Source organism: Jaculus jaculus, chromosome 4 (assembly GCF_020740685.1).
Source record: "Jaculus jaculus isolate mJacJac1 chromosome 4, mJacJac1.mat.Y.cur, whole genome shotgun sequence".
In the NCBI taxonomy this organism is placed as follows: Eukaryota; Metazoa; Chordata; class Mammalia; order Rodentia; family Dipodidae; genus Jaculus; species Jaculus jaculus.
Genome location: NC_059105.1, coordinates 31,107,702 through 31,128,859, shown reverse-complemented (window position 1 = coordinate 31,128,859; position 21,158 = coordinate 31,107,702).

Sequence of the window (21,158 nt, the reverse complement as noted above, 5' to 3'; positions counted from 1 at the left end):
TTTCTCTGAATTAAGGGCCAGATTGGGACAGGAAATGGGTATTGAGAACTATCATGCCCTCTTGGGAAGCAGGGTGAAGGTGAGTGCCTCGCTTAGCCATCCTATAAACTTAGGTGGATTTTCATTAGGCCTCTTGGTAAGTGTCCAGAGTCTGTCAAAATTGACAAATTTATGGGATGCTTTTGGAGGCCAGCCAGGAGGCAAAGAATCATCCTATCACAGGCCACCCTTCGGTGGGGAGCGGGGGGGGGGGAGTTAGTGGGAGCATGGTATTCCCAGTCAGGGTCTTTTGTGGGGACAGCAAGTGTCCCCACTGGGAAAGTGTTATCAGTTAAGTGAACCTCATCAGTATGGGCCTGAGTATCCACCCAGATGTATCCTCATTCATTAGGAGTAAGAGTGGAGGAAAACCTGCAAAGAGACCATGCTAAGTTAGGTCATAGGCCTGGTGAGGTAGCAAAATTCTTTGGTATAGTGAGTTGGATCAGTGGAGAAAGACCCTAGAAGTTTTGCAATCTGGGATAAATCAGACATGGAAAAAGGAGTATGAATGATTCCTTCAATGCCGGTGACCTCACATAAAAGGTACATTCCATCCTGTGAAAATGCAGGAGGGGGGATAAAGGAGGAGAGGAGATTGGAGATGGTGGTGGTGGGAGACACGGAGATGGGACAGGAGGCAGATGAAGGAAGGGAGGAGGGTTGTGGGCATCAGGCAGCGGTCAGGAGAGGCTGAGGGAGCTGAAGGTGCCAGAGGAGCTGCTGGGGCCAGACCATCTATGTGGTTCCGGTCGAAAGCAGAGGGTGAGGATGAGTATAGGGGAGGCGTTCAATTAGAGTGCATTTTGAGTCCGTGGCTAGAAAGACCTGGTGAGTAGAGCATTTTGAGCATAGAGAAGGCTGTGTATGCAGAGTGAAAATTGCCTGAGTATAAGGTATTTTGGACCACTTGCCTGTACATTGGCAGAAGTTTTCTGAATCAGTGAGAATTTGGAAATCGAAAGTACCATGTTCAGGTCATTTGGACCCATTGTCCAGTTTATATTGTGGCCAGACAAAGTTGCAGAGAAATATGAGATATGAGGTTTGATGTCATCCAAGAGTCATAGAGGCTTTAAGTTCTTAAGGAGACAGGCAAGGGGGGTGTAGTAGAAATTGGTTTGGAAGTTTTATTCCCTATGGAAGCATGAGAATATAGTAAAAGGGCCAGTGAGAGAAGACCGAGAAAGAGCAAGACAAGGGTGGGAGAAAGAAATCAGGGCTTAAGATGGGTTTATACAGGACACCAGTATAACCCCTGGCCTGTTAGGGTGAATAGGGCCTGCACCTCCCACGTGGGCAGAGGCCATACAGATTGCAACTGTCAGCTTTTTAGCCTGCTAGTGGGCAAGGCAGGCTACTGTGCTCCCAATGGTGAATGCGGCTGGCAGTGGAAGATGACGTGTCAGGAGAGAGAGGGAGAGGAGGGAGGGGGAGAGTGTCCTGAGCTGGTACAACTGAAGCAAGAGATGCCCCTTAGGGTACAGTAGACCAGAGAGCAAGAGACCTGAGGTGTCAAGAGTGCATCTTTCTCAAGAGCTGGGGGTGGGGCTCAAAGGTAGCTAAGGGATGTAGCCTGGCATGCCGGCATGGCTTCCATGAGGAGGGATTAAACTCAAGAGCAAGCCAATCTGAGAGGGCCACTTGCTGAGAAGGAGGAAGGAGACAAGGAGAGGAAGAAGAGCTAGGCCAAATTGTGGTGGATATGAAAGCCAGTAATGGGCAGAGCTGGTCGAAGCCTTCAGAGGATTAATGGCAGCTCGGTGGTCTGATCAGGTGAAAGGACGTTTGGCCACTCAAGAGGGCAAATGGAAGCCAGGACACCAAATGTAAGGCTTGGGAGTGACCAAGACCACACAACCCACTCTGAGGCACAGATGAAAGCTTTTATTCAGGAAAAGCACAAGCTGCCAGAAGCACAGCCAACCGGAGTTTCTGGTAGTGGGCTTTATAGGCCTGTAGTTGGGGGAAGATGAAGGGAAAAAGCTGAATAAGAAGGGTTCTTGTAGAGGAGACCTAAGATGGCCAGGGTGTGAAATCTGAACAGTGACCAGGTGATTTATGAGATAGGGCGGCAGGAAACCGTGACCTGAGGGTATTGTTAGGCAAGGAAGGAATAATGGCTGGGCTGTTTCTTGAGGAATGAGGGTAACCCACTTTCTTAGGTCTGTCACCATCCTGCTGTCCTCGGTGACTCCTTTTGGAAGCCCATCCTGACGAAACACCACAGACCAGAGAGTAAGTAAGTCTTAGAGAGACTTCATTAGATTAAGAGTAGCACAGAGAGGGAAGAAATGTACAGAGAGCTCTTGCCTTTTGGAAGGCAGGAGCGAGTACGGATATTGGGTCAAGAGATGATTGCCTCCCCTCCCCTAATGGTCTCACCCCAAACCTCAGAATCTAGCAATGTGCGACCTTGGCAAAAGAGAGATCATAGACTTGATTACATTTGCAATGAGGAGGCTACCCTGGCTTATGTGAGTTTGATGTGATCAAGTCCGAGGCAAGAGGGTGAGTCACAGACGGAGATGTGATGAAAGAGGCAGAGGTTGTAGAGCTATGCTCAAAGACGAGACTGAAAATGGCCGAACACTGCAGGCAGACACTGCAGTCCGCTTCTAGAAGGTAGAATTCTCCCTTAGGGCCTCCAGGAAGAACAAAGCCTGCCAATAGCTTGATTTTAAAGCTTTGGGGTCTTCTCTCAGTGTTCTGACCTTAGGAAATACAAGATAATAAATATGTATGGTTTTAACCCACTGAGACTTTGGCAATGTGTTGCATCAGTAATAAATAAAATAATGGACATGTCAATCAAGTACAATGTGTAGGTTTTATTTGGATGCTGATTTGAACAAAACATATGCTAGAAAGTTATGAACTTGCTCCTTAGAGGAAACTACAGGAATGGAGTAACTTGACAAGTCATTTCAGTATGCACTTTTCAAACCAACTCCCAGCCAGTTGAGAGACCCCTCCAATGAGCATGCCTGCGAGTGGCAGCCTACCAACAAGTGTCTGATAAGTAGCACGGTTCATTACAATACCTCGACACACTGCCTGTTCTGAAAGACTGTCGGCCAAGCTGCCTCTCACTCCACTCAAATGGTATCAAACCTTCAGTTGGCTTTGTGTGGTGAGCCTGTCCTGCCGGCATCATGCCTCTTACTGCATGAGCCATAAAATTAACTTTAAAAATATGCTACACAGTAAGAATTGTCATAATTCTTGGCCTACACTAGAGTTACCACCAAGACTGCTGTAAAGACTGCTTGGCAGCACGCCAGGTCTACCACTGACCAAGGATGGTTCAGGACTCCTTCGCTAAAACCTATCTGTGGTTCAAACCTGCAGGCCACCGAGTTTTCAACAAAGTTCTGACCTCAACCTATTTTCTATGTGCTCTTATTTCTGCACTTGTTTTGCTATCCTGGGATTTATAATTAGTAATTATAATTTATAATCACTAATTGGTCATGTGAAACCTTTCCCTGGGGAGACATGAACACACAACTGTCCAAAGCACAGTTGCACCAAAACCAGTTTGGGTGAGCCAATGCGCTGGTTGGGCTATTTACACAGCAGAAGGCAGGGTTGCTCACAGGAGCATGGGTGACGCCAAGGCAGCTGCGTCACTGAAGGCCCACCCCAGCACGGGTGAGGGTCACAGCCGCGGTATCTCAGAGCTCACCGCACTGCTTTCAGGCAGCTTGTCTGAGAGCCTCCCACCCACGCCGTTGGTCACTCTTCACATATCCGTAGGGAGGAAGGCTTGCAACCTGTCTCCTGGACTCCATGTCCTTAGCCTCCTGAGTCTCACTAGGAAGGAATGTTCCAATTCAAAGAAAATTGTCCATATTTGCCAGAGTGCCTCAACATTTTTTTTTTTTTTTAGTTTTTACTGTTCTTATGACCTTGGGGTGTGGTCCCTTTAAGTTTCAGCTTTCCCAGACGACTTCCTGAATCTCCACGGACTTCCTGCTGCCTTCAGAAGGAAATATGTCAATTAGTAATAATTTTCTTTACTACTAGATACTTCACAGTACACTTTTCAAAGTAATAGCAACCAGATCTTTCTATAAAGTAAATAGAACAATTGATTTGGCAGTGAACCACAAATAAGCAACCTGATGTAGGCATTAAAAGAAAATATCAGATCTTTTGCCTTTCGGATAGAACATTTGGTATCTTTCAATTAACCTAATTATTCTGTAGCAATTTACTTTTCATTTACTGTTGTATGTTATATAGGGAAAGTGTTATTCCATATGGTTTTATTTTTTCCTGGATTGTATATTTTGTTCAATATATTGCAAGGGCAAAGATCATTTTCCACTCTCCCTGTGGGAGACTATATTAGACAAATAGTTTTTGGACTAGGCAGACTGGACTGGCCTGTTATGGGAGTGTTAGGGGTTCAGGAAAGTCCTTGAAGCGTAAACCCTAAGTCAGGTCCACTTTTAACCAAATAACTGAATAAAAAGGCTTAGAAGTATAATTATTATGTTATTGTATTTATTGAGAGAAGGACATAACCAACAAAGACACCCACATTATTTGAGAGCCCACGTGGAGGACCTATGAAAACAGTAGAGAAAAAAAAAATTAAGACTGTTAAAAAAAGCTTCTGCCATGTAGGGAACTGAAGGAGGGGGTAAAGAGCCCATGTGGAGAGTAAGGGCTGGCAGGGGATGGGGGGTCCCCCTTTGGGCAGAGCCAAGAAGGAACTCACCAGCAGTTAGAAGACAGGAGAGATCAGGCAGCATAGAAACCTTGTTCTACCCTAGTAAACTACTTAAAACCTTATGGTGGTGAGACCCACCTTATGAAGCTCAGTTTACCAGAGGGACAGCTGGCTGGTTGGGCTAGGGGTTGTCTCAAGAAGAGGCTAGCTCTGTCACCAAATTCTGGGGGCTGAACTTTGACCAACCAAAATGATAGGGCTAGACTTAAATCTTAAGAGACATCTCCCTCCCAGAAGGGGCCCAGGTTGTTTGTAGGAAAAACAGATCTTGGTAATGAAGGACTCAGGAACCAAAGGGACACCATGACAGGCCTCAGAGTCACCAGTAGGCCTAAGTTTCTGTTTCCTGGCAAGGTTTCTGTTTCCCAGCAAGGCTTAAATAAGAATTTAACAGTTACTGAAAAAAAGATCACAAACTGCTTATGCCATACATTACTATAGTCATAAGATAAATTGCTTAAGTTCCTCAAACACACATAGCCAATCACAATAAAGGTTACCTAATCTGCTGCAAATTCCCCTAGCCCCCTGCCCACCAGCTTTGCTCCCCAGCATCCTAAGCCTATCAGAAAAATACAAGTGCAGTTACTGCTTAAATCTACCAATCATGTAACCATTCCCCTGCTTCTTGGTTCAAATTCCTACAAAAAAACCTGCCCCCTGATGCCCGGGGCTCTTGTATGGATCCACTGCGTTGGTGAAGCCAAGAGACCAAGCTTAAGCCTGAAATAAAGCTCCTTGCCTTTGTATACATGTTTGGTGGTCACTGGGGGCGCCGAGAACTGGACATAACAGGTAAGGGATAAGAATTCTTGCAAGTGCAGACCATCCTGCCTTTTTACTTCCAAGCATCACCCTAACTGCTTAAAACAACTACCTGACTCCCTCTCAGGCCCTTAAAGGAGGGACCATATGCTCTTACCATGCCTATACCTCACCTATCTCAGCTCTACTGGCCTGCTACAGTTGATTCAGCATTTCAGTCTCACCCAGTCAGATCTTTCTTGAGTACACCTTGCCCAGGTGTGGTGGGTTCTTCCTTGGAGCCCAGGCTGACTGGCTGTGATAACTGAGCACTCAAAATAAATATATATATTTAAAAGGTAATTGATTTATTTTTTATGAGAGAGAGAGAGAGAGAGAGAGACAGAGAGAGAGAGTATGCCAGGGCTTTCAGACACTGTAAATAAACTCCAACAACATGTGCCACCTTGTGCATCTGGCTTACCTGGGTCCTGGGGGGTCTAACTTGGGTCTTTTGGCTTCACAGGCAAACACCTTAACTGCTAAGACATTTCTTCAGCCATCCCGCCCCCCACACAACCGCCTGGGTCTTCCTTCCAGTGAGATTATCCCCTTCTCCAGATCTGCAGCTCCGATGGGGTGGGAAGGGACATTTCTTTTTAATATCTTTGAAAGTGCACTTTTTTTTTTTTTTGGTGTTTCAAGGTAGGGTCTCACTCTAGCCCAGGCTGACCTGGAATTCAATATGTAGTCATAAGGTGGCCTTGAACTCATGGTGATCCTCCTACCTCTGCCTCCCGAGTGCTGGGATTAAAGGCGTGTGCCACCACACCTGGCTACCTCTATTTCTTAAAGCTAAGGTCTGTGTTCATTTTCATGGGCTTCTGGACCACTTGGAGTATTTCCCCTCTCTCACTTTACCTTCCCTTCCTCTGCCCTCCCCCACACACCTGTGATATTTGAATGAAATGTGATTTAAACTAATTTTCTTTAGTCTGTATTTCCAATTCATTGGTTAATTAACAGATAGGCACTTGGGGTTTGGGTTCAAGGACTTTCCTGGACTCCTCATCGACCCTTCATCAAACCTTATGAAGGCCCACTGGAGTAAACGGACACAAAACAGATTACAGTTGCTTGTATCTATAAGGTCCCCTAAAGGCCCATATGTTAATGGCCTAGTCCTCAGCTTGGTACTGCTGGTAGGTGATAAAACCTTTAAGTGGGGGAGTTTAGGAGAAGGAATTGAAGCTGGGCAGTCAGGCTTTGCAAGCAAGTGGCTTTAACCATTGAGTCATCTCTCCATACCCTTTCTTTCTTGTAACTGGATTTTCTCACAGAAAAGCTACCACAAAGAAGGAAGAAAATTGAGCTTGTCTTGAGTGAATCTGGTCAGATAGAATGGAAGGTAAGGGCCACTTTGATTTGGAGACTCTGCACCATGAAAACAATAAATAATCTTTGAGGCATTTTTTTGAGCTCCCAAAGTATAATGCAGTGATCCAAAAGGAATGCATAGAGACATCTGAGAAATTGTTCTACACTCACGTCTGTGCTGGCCCTAGGGTTTTGATGTATATGTAGCAGATATGTTAGTTAATATTTGTTACCCTAATTTTAAATCTACTCTTCATGAAAGGTGTGATTGGATCTGACAAACTCTAATTAGGCATTCTGACATTAAAAGTTGATTTGGAAAACACTTCAAATAACTGATTCTTCATGAATGGTTTTATTAAATTCCACAGTGATTCTAGGAACATTTTTCTTTAGTGAAGTAAGTGACATTGGGGATGTGTGAATTGGCTGGACATTTTGTACAAGCACCAAAACTCTTCTGTGAATTACATGTAAGAACTTGCAATGCTGAGAAAGCAATCAACTTAGATAAACACTTCAGACTCAGAATTCCCTTTGGTGGAGTCGCTATCAAATATGAATAGATTATTTCTTTACAACTAGGAGATTAAGTGATATTGGCACTAAAACACAATGATTTCTGTCTCATAGTGAAACTCTCATTTCTGAAGCATGATCCTGAATGAAGTTTACTGTGATGATTACAAAATTATTTCCTGTACCTCCTAGTAAGACATTTGTATGTAGTACTGGCTTGATTCTAATCTATAACCTGATTTATTTTCTACATTGGGGAAAGGGTAAGAATTGATAAGTCTGATACACATCACTTTTTATTTACTCCTGCTTAGTTTTTGTGTTACATTCTGAAACATTAATTTTAGCTAAGTTCGTGATGGTAGAAGGATCTGATCCAAATAAGCTAATCCAACATTATTATAAAAGATGGCAGTCATAGATGTGTAGGGAAGTTAGGGGTACATGGCACATTTGGGCTACATTTTGTTGAAAATAAGAGGCTATGTAGAAACTTTTAAGTGAAAGGATGCATAAGAAAAATGTTTCAAAGCTGTGTTAGAGGACCAAAGGAAAGGGGAAGAGTGGTGTATTTGAAACCGGTCTGCGAGCTTATTCTCCACCTACTCTTTGAGAAGTTTATGATAATGCTTAGACTTTTACACTTGAGTACCCTGTATTAATTTCTGTTCATAGAGAAACATACCAAGACATTATTTAAAATATTTATTTCTTCCAATTGTCACCTCTGCTAAATCAAAAACTATTTTTCTCTAAATTTTATTGACAAAATTATATATGTTTGTGGAGCAAAAGGTGATAGTTTTGAGGGGTAATTAGGCAGCCATCTAGGAAAGAGGGCCCAAAGAGTAAACACTCGCCTCCCTGCTTCAGCTGAAGGAGAGCTCAGGGTCTGATCCAGCCTATCCAATCCGCTCTCTCACCCCTACCCCTGACCAATCAGCTCTCTCTCAGACTCACCTGAGCCTGAGGAAAAGCCCACCACAGTCAGTTTATAAATAGATCCTCACCAGGTAGCCAAGGCCTCTTTTTGGGTTTTCATTTTTCTCTAAATGAGCTTCCATGTCTCTGCCCTGGTAAACCCCTCCTCTCGGCCCTACTTGCGTACACAGAAGTGGAACTCCCACTTCCACATGGGCTCATATCCTGAACATATTTAAATTTCAATTTGTGCCTTTCCCTCCTTTACATTTACTTTGATGAAGCAAGAATATTTCTTCCCCGGTAGTAGTTTCAGTAGTCTGGATTTTGCTAACTAATTCATTTTAGAGTCATTTAGTATAATCTTTTAACCATGAATGATTTATATCTAGATAAAATCTTTAGCTAAATGTAGCAATTCTCTCAAATTCATGAAATATACAAAAGAATTAAAATAAATAAAGATATAATTTCCTGGGTCTGGGAGATAGTTGAGTGGGTAGAGCACTTGCTGCACAACCCTGAGCACTTGAGTCATTAACTGTTTAGGTGTCTTGAGTAAACAGAATGCCTCTGCTCATGTTTGCTCTAGTGGTTTTCAGAATAACCAGTTGATTTCTAGATTTGCCAAAGGCTTGGTGCTTTTTGACCAAGTGCTTTACTCAGTTCTTTGTAGCTTGTGGGTTTTAAGAAAATTTGATGTACTTAATTGGAAAAACAATTATTACCGCATGCTTTGTCAATTGTGCTGTATAGTCTTCTTCTGGCCATTCTGCAAAGCACCCTTTTACACGTTCCTAGTTTAAGAATAACAAGCCATTCCTGGAAGAACTTGTACATTTCAGCCCTTGGTATTCTGAAGTCAGCTATTTTAAGAATTATTTCTAGTAGATATTTCACTTGTAGTATACAATTAACATCTTCAAATTCGGTCAGTGTGATAGGGGAGAAATTGCATTCAACATAACATGAATGAAACTGAGTCACTAATTATATTTAAACCATGCTCTGCTCTTGATTATTTTTTTTTAAATATGCTTTGTAGCTCTGTCTTTATCACATAAAACTTTTCATTCAAGAAATGGCTATATTTTAAATTTCTTATTTGAGGCAAACTTAGCCTAATTTATTCTAATCATTTACTTTTGAATAACTCTATCCTCCTGGATAATTGCTTTATTAGTAGCATAGGATACTGGTTCATTTTCTACAACCCATTTTCCTACACTAATAGATGACTGGAATGACATTCATATATAAGAAATGAAACTATATGAAATGAAATGTTTCGTTCTTCACAAGAAGTATAAAAGAGCAGTATGGTAGTGCCAACTATACCGAGAAATATAAAGAGGAAGTGAATGGTAATATTAATACAACCAAAGCTTTGCGTTTTAACATAGTTGGCAATGACAGGAGAATATTAACACAATTTTTAGATTTCATGATAAAAACCAAGACATACAATTCAAGTATACATGTGGAGATTAAAAGCATTCTCATGGTTGAAGAGATAGCTCCGTGGGTAATAGCACTTGCTACACAAGAATGAGGACTCTAACTCAATCCCCAGCATCCAAATAAAAAGCCAGACATGGCAGTGCATGCTTGGAAGCCTCTTACTGATGTGGCCAGAGACAGGAGGATCACCGCCTAATAGAAATTGACACTTACTCCAGGTTTAGTGAGAGATGGAAGGGTGATGAGAGAGAAGGTTAGGAACTTACCTCTGGCCTCTTCAGGTGCACATTAGGCATGTATGTCTGCACATACCTGTGCATATAACACACACCCAACATATACTACACATGTGTGCTCATACATACATACCAAATAAAATATTCTTATTTATTTATTTATTTAAGAGAGAGAGAGAATGGACAAGTCAGGGCCTCCAGCCACTGTAAAAGGAACTCCAGAAACATGTCCCACCTTGTGCATCTGGCTTATATGAGCTGGGTTTGAATTCTTATCATAGGATGTCAAGGATATTATTTAACTGTTTCCCATATAATTCTTTTCTTATTTGTATAATAGTACTTTAAAGTGATTCTATGTAAAACTGTTCTGCAGTAATTGTTTAATAGTAAAGGATTTATTTTCCTTTCAAAAAAGTGAGGAGCTGGTTTGTTCAGTGATCCATTGCTACAAATATTGCTATGATAAAGGTATCTTAACACACTAGGTTATAGGGAGAAATAACAGACTTTGTAGGAGGATCTCTTTAATCTTGTACAGAATCTCAAGTCCCAGTTTTCCTATCTGTGGAATGTGGGAAATGAGAAGTGAAAACAATACCAAGTCTATCTCCAAGATGATAGTACAAAGATGGCACTTTAATTTCTCTCAATTTTCTTATTAAAAAATAAAACAGCTAAAAGTTAGCTTTAGAGTAACAAACTTCTCAAAGAAGTTAAAGCATTTTCATGTCAAAATGAATTGTGCTGACTTTCTTTTGAAAATGGCTTTATAGGCTTATATTATTATTTTTATTATCTATATGATTTTTTTAAAAAATGATAATAGGGGCTGGAGAGATGGCTTAGTGGTTAAGCGCTTGCCTGTGAAGCCTAAGAACCCCGGTTCGAGGCTCAGTTCCCCAGGACCCACGTTAGCCAGATGCACAACAGAGCACACGCATCTGGAGTTCGTTTGCAGTGGCTGGAGGCCCTGGCGCGCCCATTCTCTCTCTCTCTCTTTCTCTCTCTCTCTCTCTCTCTCTCTGTCTCTTTCTCTCTCTGTCTGTTACTGTCAAATAAGTAAATAAAAATAAACAAAAAAATGATAATAGATTCAACTTATGGAAACTAGTCATTTTTTTCTGGTGCTAGAAACTGAATGCAGATCCTCATGCATGCTTAGCTCTCTCACTGGGTTATACCTCCTGCCCACCCCAAATTTCATAATGCCAACTCAGGTGGGCAATATTTTTTGGAAAAAAAATTAACTATAGTTTTTATTGCTTCCATTAAAAACTGAAATAAAGTGATAAAACTCTACTGAGGTCAATGCAATATGTTTCTGGATGGAATGATAGAATGAATATCACACACCAATAAAAAAGAAAAACTACAAAAAATTCACCAACAAATATTCCCAAAATCTACAAGAATACAGTATTATAGAAAAAAAAATATTTGCTATTCTAAGATTGTATTCTTTAAAACAAACCAATAAAGATCTAGATACCTTGTATGATCATTTGGTGATAGGAATTGCCCACTGAATATTTTGTTTTGGTTTACTTCCTTCACCAGTAAATGGTTATAGAAAAAGAAAGAAATGAAATTAAAGAGGAGATTGGTGACATGGAAGTGGAGGCCGACTGACAGGCCCAAATCTATTCTGAAGCTTTTCCACAGCTCGCTCTCCTGGCTGAGATAGGTCCTGATAAAACAGAGCTGCTGTCATTGCCAAGAATAAAAATGCATCTCAGGACTTATCAAATAACAGAAGTGATTGTATCTCACTTTCATTCACTTAAAACCACCTTTGGATTTCACTTTATTTACTCAAAAAGATTTCTCTACTTTCCATCACAATTTTTCTTGGTTGGTCATGACCTTGTTACACGCAAGATATAAAGCTCCCAGACTATTTAGACTTTATTTCTTTGGACAGCTACATGTTTCCTATAGCATATCAAGGGAAACAAGTGGTTTTATTCTTAGTAAAGAAATCACACCAGGATGCTGTTCCACAGATTTATGTTCTGCTTTTTTGGGATCACAAATTGCTTGGAAATCAAAATATCATGACAGAAAACACTGAAGGCTTAAAAGAGAGGAAAATTCTATTGAAATAATCAAGTGCACCTCAGCATTTGGGCAATAAATATGGCTGTGACATTTTCCATATCTAATGCAAATAAAGACTATATTTTCATTTATTATACAGAAACATGCACATTTGTCTTTAGAGATAGATTTTTTTTTTTAATTTATTTATTTGAGAGCAACAGACACAGAGAGAAAGACAGATAGAGGAAGAGAAAGAGAATGGGTGTGCCAGGGCTTCCAGCCTCTGCAAACGAACTCCAGACGCGTGCGCCCCCTTGTGCATCTGGCTAACGTGGGACCTGGGGAACTGAGCCTCGAACTGGGGTCCTTAGGCTTCACAGGCAAGCGCTTAACCGCTAAACCATCTCTCCAGCCCTGTCTTTTTTTTTAATTGGGAAAAGAAAACTGGGTTCAGTAACTTAAAGAAAAATGGTAGATCCTTTTTATTTTATTTTAATTAATTTATTATTTATTTGACAGAGAAAGGGGGAGGGAGGGAGGGAGAGAGAGAGAGAGAGAGAAAGAGAGAGAGGGAGGGAGGGAGAATGGGCTTGCCAGGGCCGGCCGCTGTAAATGAATTCGAGACCCAGGCGCACCCTTGTGCATCTGGCATCTGGCTAACATGGGTCCTGGGCAATTAACCGCTGGTCCTTTGGCTAAGCAGGCAAACACCTTAACCACTAAGCCATCTCTCCAGCCCAAAATGGTAGATCTTGATTGAAATCATAGGTGAATTTCCCTAAGATATTTGACTTCATCCTGGAATTCATTATGTAGTCTCAAGGTGGCCTCGAACTCAAACTCACACCCATCTACCTACCTCTGCTTTCCAAGTGCTGGGATTAAAGGCATATGCCACCATGCCTCCTGGCCAGAGGTATTAAGTTTGAATCACACACACACGCACGCACACACACACACACACACAAAACCCCAACACATATGTACATATATGTTAATTCATTCTGTAATAAAATATAATATTTATGGATAAAAATAGTTAATATAATAAATTTGGTAGAGCCAATACTTTGTATTTAATATAGTATTTATAGTCTCTCTCTCTCTCTCTCTCTCTCTATATATATATATATATATATATATATATATATATATATATATACACACATATATATATATGTATATATATATATATATATATAGTCAATCGAATATTTTATAAATTTTTCACCTAATTATTCATCAAAAATATTAAAAATAACAATATAAGATAATGTCATGAGATTCTTCCAATAAATTTGACTGCATAGTTTAAACGTATAAATTTCTTAACAAAATTAGTCACAAATATTGGCACAGATAGGGAAATGAGTCACATAAGGATAAAAATAAATGCTTAGAAATTATGCAAACAATGGAGAAAATGTAAGCAAAACTGACTCATTGAAAGCAAAATGAATAAATGCTGAACTAAACTAACTAGTAGAAAAGGAAGATAACATGAATTACAAATACAAAAATGAAAGAATGTTAGTCACTACAGAAATGAGATGTTACAATAATGAGTATTTCAAATAACTTTGTTTAAAAATATTCTGACAGCTTTGATGAAGTAAACTCCTTAAACAAGCTAACTTAATGAAACTGACACAATATGAAGTAGAATATATGCCCCAATCATGACTAAATAAAGTTAAAACTAAATAAAAATAGTTATTTGTCAGAAATTCCCATAAAAGTAAATTATAGTCTAATATGATTTCTTTGTGGAATTTTATCCAATATTTAATAAAAATATCAATGACAAATTAAACTTAAAAACCATAAGGGAAAATAAACAACAACAGAAACATACAGGGGCTGGAGAGATTTCTCTGCAGTTAAGACGCTTGCCTTTAAAGCCTAATGACTTGAGTTCAATTCCCCAGTACCCAATAAAGCCTGATGCACAAAGGAGTGCATGCATATGGAGTTTGTTTGCATCAGGTGATGCACATTTCCTGGGTTCAGAGCTTTCTGAAAGCTCAGCGGAAGACATTGTGTCCTGTGACTCTTGCATTTTGCATGCCTTCAAAACCAGCACAGTGTGGATCATGTGGCCAAGTTCTGCTGCCAGATGGAGATGCAGCCCTTCCTCCCATCCACCATCCACCTGTTGCAACTTAGAGTGTCCTCTGCGTGCCTTGGTGGCTGAATGTCAGAAAACACTTCCCTAGGTGGTTGTTTTGCAGCATTAACCCCTTCACCAGAATTCTTGGTTCAGTATTTCTACTTTCAAATGAATTTGCAGTTTTCAAGCCATGGTCTTCTGTGTAGGATCTTGTCTTCAAACCACCTTTCCTGTTGTGCTAGTGCAGTTTTAAATTTCCCTTTAATTGTGATTACAGCTGTTTTCTTTTACTTGTTAGCAGTATTAAACTTGCTCACATTCCTTTCTTCACCTAGTTTCATACTTTTCATATCTTCTATCTTTACTAACTACCTTTTCTCAATGTAAACCTGGATAAGACCATAAAGTCATAAGTAAGGCAGAGCCTGAATGCTACATTGTCTTGAAATCGTTTCACCAAACAAACTAGTTCATTACTTTTTTTTTTTTTTTTTTTTTTTTTTGGTTTTTCGAGGTAGGGTCTCACTCTGGTCCAGGCTGACCTGGAATTAACTCTGTAGTCTCAGGGTGGCCTTGAACTTACGGCGATCCTCCTACCTCTGCCTCCCAAGTGCTGGGATTAAAGGCATGCATCACCACGCCCGGCTTAGTTCATTACTTTTTAATTTAACTTCCTTCAAATTTTAATCCAGATTCTTTGCCAGAATGTAACATGGATGACTTTTTGAAAAGCAGCTTAAGGGGTGAAGGCTATTTTAGCTCATGGTTTGAGGGTATGTTATCACGGTGCATACGGCATGGTATCAGGAATGTGAGGCGGCTCTTCACATTGCATCTGCCATCAGGAAGCACAGAGGTAGATGCTGATGTTCCACTCACTTTCTCCTTCTTATTCTATCTAGGATGTAGTATGGTGCTGTTCAAATTCAGGGTGGTTCTTCTCTCCTCAGCTAAGCTTCTTGGAAAATATCCTCACAGATATACCCTGAGGTGTGTCTCCTAGGTTGTTTCTATATCCCTCAAATGGACAGAAAAAACTGACCATCACAACACCCTCTGGAGTTATGTAGAGAGTATACTTCAGCTCTGTTGTGATCTTTCCCAAAACTCATAAACTTATAACTATTTAAAAAACATCCAGTAAATCTAAAATGAGAGTTGTTCTACATAATACCAGGTTATCATTCTTCAAACATGCCAAGACCATGAAAAACAAGAACAAAAACCCATAAACTGAGGTTGGAGAGATGGCTTAGTGGTTAAGATGTTTGTATGTGAATCCTGATGACCCAGGTTTGATTTTCCAGTACCCACATAAGCCAGGTGCACAAAGTGGTGCATGAATCTGGAGTTTGTTGTAGGGGCTAGAGGTCCTGGTATGTCCATTTTCTCTCTCTTTCTATCTGCCTTTTTCTCAAATGAATAAATACATAAATACAATATTTTTTAAAATCATACATTTTCATCAATCTGAATGGATTAAGGAATTACTAATTAAAACCAATGTGGCATTCTAGATTCAGCCAGAGAACAAATAGAAGACATTAGCAGATAATTCAAGTGAAGTCTGGAATACAGTTAATAATGAAGTGTTGGTGTTTATTTTTGTGCCTTGACAAATTACCACTGGAATTTGAAAAAAATTTTATAAATCTGTTAACATTTTGAAGAGGAAAATGAGTAATTAATGGCTAATATAACTAAGAAATATAGATATAGAAGTTCTAACAACATATTTAACAATTAATCCATTTCCTAAAAAGGAACTTTTGTGACAATTTCATACACTTATACAATGGACATTGATCATATTTACCCCTATGTGACCCTCTCTTATCAGGTACACTAAGGTGTTTACATTGAAAAATTAGTAACTAACACAATGTAGAATGCCAATAAAGTAATTTTTTTTTGCTTATTTTTATTTATTTATTTGAGAGCGAGTGAGAGAGAGAGAGAGCGAGAGAATGCGCCAGGGCTTCCAGCCACTGCAAACAAACTCCAGATGCGTGCGCCCACTTGTGCATCTGGCTAACGTGGGACCTGGGGAACCGAGCCTCGAACCGGGGTCTTTAGGCTTCACAGGCAAGCGCTTAACCGCTAAGCCATCTCTCCAGCCCTAAAATAATTTTAATAAGTGATTAAAATATGTCAAACTTGAATTCTTCTTTGTGAGTCATCAACCAATTAGAAATAGACTGGAAGTAGATGAAAATTAATATGAAAATACAAAGGGCTGAGAGTGTTATAAACATTGAAATATAAGATATATAAAAATTACATAACATATCCTAACAATTGATCATACAGTTATGGTAGTCAATATACTTTGGTAGTAGATTAAAGATCTCTAAATAAATAAATAAATATAAGTTTACTACATGAGCATATGATCATTTATTTTATAAAGGTATATATAATAAAATATATTTTATAAATTTTGTAAATTATTGAAAAAGTATATTTTCTATTAAATTGTATTAGAATAACTTGGCATCCACATTGAAAATATAGTTAGATTATTTCATAGTATATACAGATTAATTGAAAATATACCTAGATATAAAAGCTAAAATCATATCCCTTTTAAAAGAAAATTTCTCAAAATATATTCATGATTTAGGTGTGAGCAAAGACTTCTTAGGATAAAAAACTATAAAAGCAAAAGTTGCTGTATTAGATTTCTTACAAATCATTAATTAAAATTAGTTAAAAATCATTAATTGTACATATTAACAAAAAGCATCCAGGCATGGTGGTGTACGCCTTTAATCCCAGCACTACGATGGCAGAGGTACTAGGAGGATCGCCATGAGTTCAAGGCCACCCTGAGACTACACAGTGAATTCCAGGTCAGCCTGGGCTAGAGTGAAACCTGATCTCAAAAAAGTTAAAAAAAGAAAGAAAGAAAAAAAGCAAATTACAGAAAATATTTGCAAAATATATCTGATGAAAAGTAATTTTATTATATAAATAACTTGAAATTTTATTATTAAAAATGAAAGAAGAAAAAAATAACTGTGCTGCAAAATAAAGAACAATCTGAATATACACTTAAACAAAATGTAAAAGTGTGTACATGGAAATGTGCTCCATATTATAATTCATCTATAACATTTACAGTACAATTTGTCACCTAGGAGGGAGAGAGTCTGTGAGTAAATGAAGTGTCCTGAAATCTACCTACTGAACTGAAAATTGGCATTATCCATCCCTTATAAAATGAGATGATCTTCACCTTTGACACAATAAAAATGATATTCCTATATCATTAACCAACTAACATGAAGACATATGTTCACAAAAACATTTTTTTGTAATTTTTATTTTTATTTATTTGAGAGCCACAGACAGCAAGAAAGAGGCAGAGAGAGAGAGAGAGAGAGATTGAGAGAGAGAGAGGAGAATGCTTCCAGCCACTGCAAATGAACTCCAGATGTGTGTGCCCCCTTGTGCATCTGGCTAACGTGGGTCCTGGGGAATTGAGACTTGAAATGGGATCCTTAGGTTTCACAGCCAAGTGCTTAACTGCTGAGTCATCTCTCAGGCCCCAAAAAAGTTTTTTATAAATTTAAATATTTACAAGAGGAAATATTTAGTTTACCATGTGGAAAATGGATAAATTCATATTAATGGAAATTAGTCTTTAATAAGCATAATAAACATATTCAAAGAAATGTGGATTATTCACAAATCATTATAACTTAATAATACTTTACAAAAAACATGAATTCAATGTTGCTATTGGTAGAATTGTCTAGCATGTACATAATTGGTTATTGGAAGATTTTATAATATCACTTGTCACTGCAGGAGATGTGTGAGGATTGGCCTATGAAAACTCACTCTGGGATGTTTAAGTATCTTATAGATATGGGTTACAGAGGAGTACCTATTTATTACATTTCATAAAGTGCTTACTGATGGTTTGAGCATTTTATTGTGTGTAGATAATACATAAGAAGAAATGTGCTGACTATAAATTGAGGCACATATTTGTATGAGAGATTATAGAGAATATATTGTATTGGGTGGGGGAAGGTCAAAAAGTTTGCCACAATATTGGAAAAAGCAAAGAACAGGAGAGAAGAAAAAGAAGGGGGAAACAGAAAAAAAAAAAAGGGAACAAAGCAAACCACCCAGAAGGGGACAGTTTTCAACTCTGCTTCACACAAATGGTACCTACTAAGCGATATCAAATAGGTATTCCACCCTTCCCAACTGCAGACCAGGGCATTGTGGATGTTGCGGTATGAGTATTGGCTACAGTGTTTCTCTTCCACCCTAGAGTCTTTCTACCACATTTACCCTCACTTAGCATTCCCCACAAAAGGGAAATAATGAAGTATAGTCACTTTATGCTTGTATTAGACAAAATTATCCACAAATTTGGAAGTTGCAAGGAGGAGCTAGCATTTTTCTTACATGACACTATCTTGTATGTTATAGCTTGCTTAGTATCTGACTTCATTTAACAGAGGTGACTTGATTTTATCTTTCAATCACGATGACAACTCACAAATACACTTGCAGATTTCCAAAACTGCCTCATAGGTGCTTTGTCTCCTGAAAGCCATTATTCAATTGAGTCATGCAATGTTTTTTTTTTTTCCATTCTGTTTTATCAAGTAATGTTTTTGATAGCAGGAATGATAAATTGCATTTAAAAATTTCATTTGGTTATTTCTGTATTTAAACAAGACTGATAACAACTGCACTAAGATAATACCCATAACAAAGGCCTACCGTTCTTTATCCAAACATCTTGAGGATATATTTTCATATCTAAATATTTTGGCTATTTTAGAAAAAAATGGTATGATGCATAACCTATGTGTTATATATCTCTAGCATTTTATGATTAAATATACAAATTTATAATTAAGCTGTAAGTGTATATATGTATTAATGTGTCAAAAACAGACTCTAACTAGCCTCAGTAACTATACTTAGCAAATTCTGACTATAAAATAAATTCATGGATGAATTTTATACTGAAATATCCCATAGGGACATAATCTTGATACACACAGGCAAATAAACTGAGGTTAAGATAGATTTGGAGTTGTAAATCACATGCTTTAGGCCATATAGTAAGTTTCAGAAATAATTTTAGAAACTATTTTTCACAATTCTTTATTTTAAAATATTTTATTGAGGTATAATAAACCCTAAGCCATATTATACCATTTTAAAATAAGAATTGCCACACGTTATTGGTACTTCCTGTTTAAGGGTTCTTAGTATTTCTATATATTGTTTTCTTTATCTTCACACCATTATAAAGATACTAGAGCTTTTATTTCTGCACTTTACAACAAGGTGCATCAGACCTAGACTGTTTGATTCGAGGCCAAGCACTCTGAAGTAGTAAGTTGTGCTTTCTTCTTATTCAACAAGGGTGAATGACTTCTAATAGATATGTGGTCCTTGATACTGGTGAAACCAAATTCTGTCTCACACTCTGTCATCCAAGCTCCCTGTAGTCTTTATTTAGACTGATTTGACAGTTCATAATTCTTTCCATCTGAAAGAACATTTAAGGCAGAACATTCTCATCTTAATAGTGAGAGGCTCTGAAAAAAGAAACAGTCCTAAATTATACAGGCATATTTAGAATTTCTGTAAATAAAACACAGGAAGTACAAACTACATTAAAATCAACAGTGAGGGTGATGACAGATGGTTAAATGGTTAAAGGTGCTTGCTTACAAACCTGAATGACCCAGATTTTATCTCCCAGTACCCATGTAAAGCCAGATGCACAAAGTGGCACATGTTCCTAGAGTCTGTTTGCAGCAGCAGGAGGCATTGGCACACCCATGTCCATTCTCCATTCAGTCTCAATCACTCAATCAATGTCGTAGAGATACTGACATGGTATAATCAGATGTCAAACAACTTTTATCGTTAAGCAACAGAACCAATTTAATTTTTTTTGTTTATTTTATTTATTTATTTATTTGAGAGCAACAGAGAGAAAGAGGTAGAGAGAGAGAGGGGGGGGGGAGAGAATGGGCACACCAGGGCCTAGTCACTGCAAACAAACTCCAGATGTGTTCCCCCTTGTGCATCTGGCTAGTGTGGGTCCTGGGGAATCGAGCCTCAAACCAGGTTACTTAAGCTTCACAGGCAAGCACTTAACCCCTAAGCTATCTCTCCAGCCCAACTGAACCAATTTAATAGTATATAAGTTGGTGATTTATTTTCTTGACAGAAAGCTATTCTTTTAGAAACTGAGTAACATTACAGTGGATAATTACATTACTTTTGAAAACCACTGTTATTAGAATAAATTCAAAGCATTAGTCAATCACATTGTCGAAATATCTTAGCAGAGGGCTGGAGAGATGGCTTAGTGGTTAAGGCATTTGTCTGCAAAGCCAAAGGATGCCAGTTTGATTCTCTAGGAGCCATGTAAGCCAGATGCACAAGGGGATACATGCATCTGCATTTCGTTTGTAGTGGCTGGAGGCCCTGGTGTGCCCATTCTCTCTCTCTAATAAATAAATAAAATATACTTTAAAAATATTTTAGCAGATACCAGTTATGTGAATAAGTAGTTCCTCTGGGAAGAAACATTTTGTTTAAATGCAACTTTAAAACTGAAGGTTTAATAGCCTTCCCTGAAAACTAGAGGGAACTAAAGAGTTAATAACTCTCCCTAAAACTAGCGGGCAACAAAGAAGTCAGAGAAACATGCAGCCTTGACAGGCTACTCCCAATAGATAAACTTTCCTTAACTCAGAAAACCTAGTGGGAACAGAAACCGTCCGGTGAGTTTTCCTCCATAGACAATTTGGCTAAAATAGCTTATAACTACAGTTCCTTACCTGCTTCCCTTGGACCTGCAGCTGGCACAGTCTGTTTTTCTTGGGATTCTCTTGGTAAACTTGCACCCCAACCAGGCCCAGAGCTTCAGCCTTCATCCCTCAGGAAGGTTGCTGCCCCTCACTGCTTCTCTCAA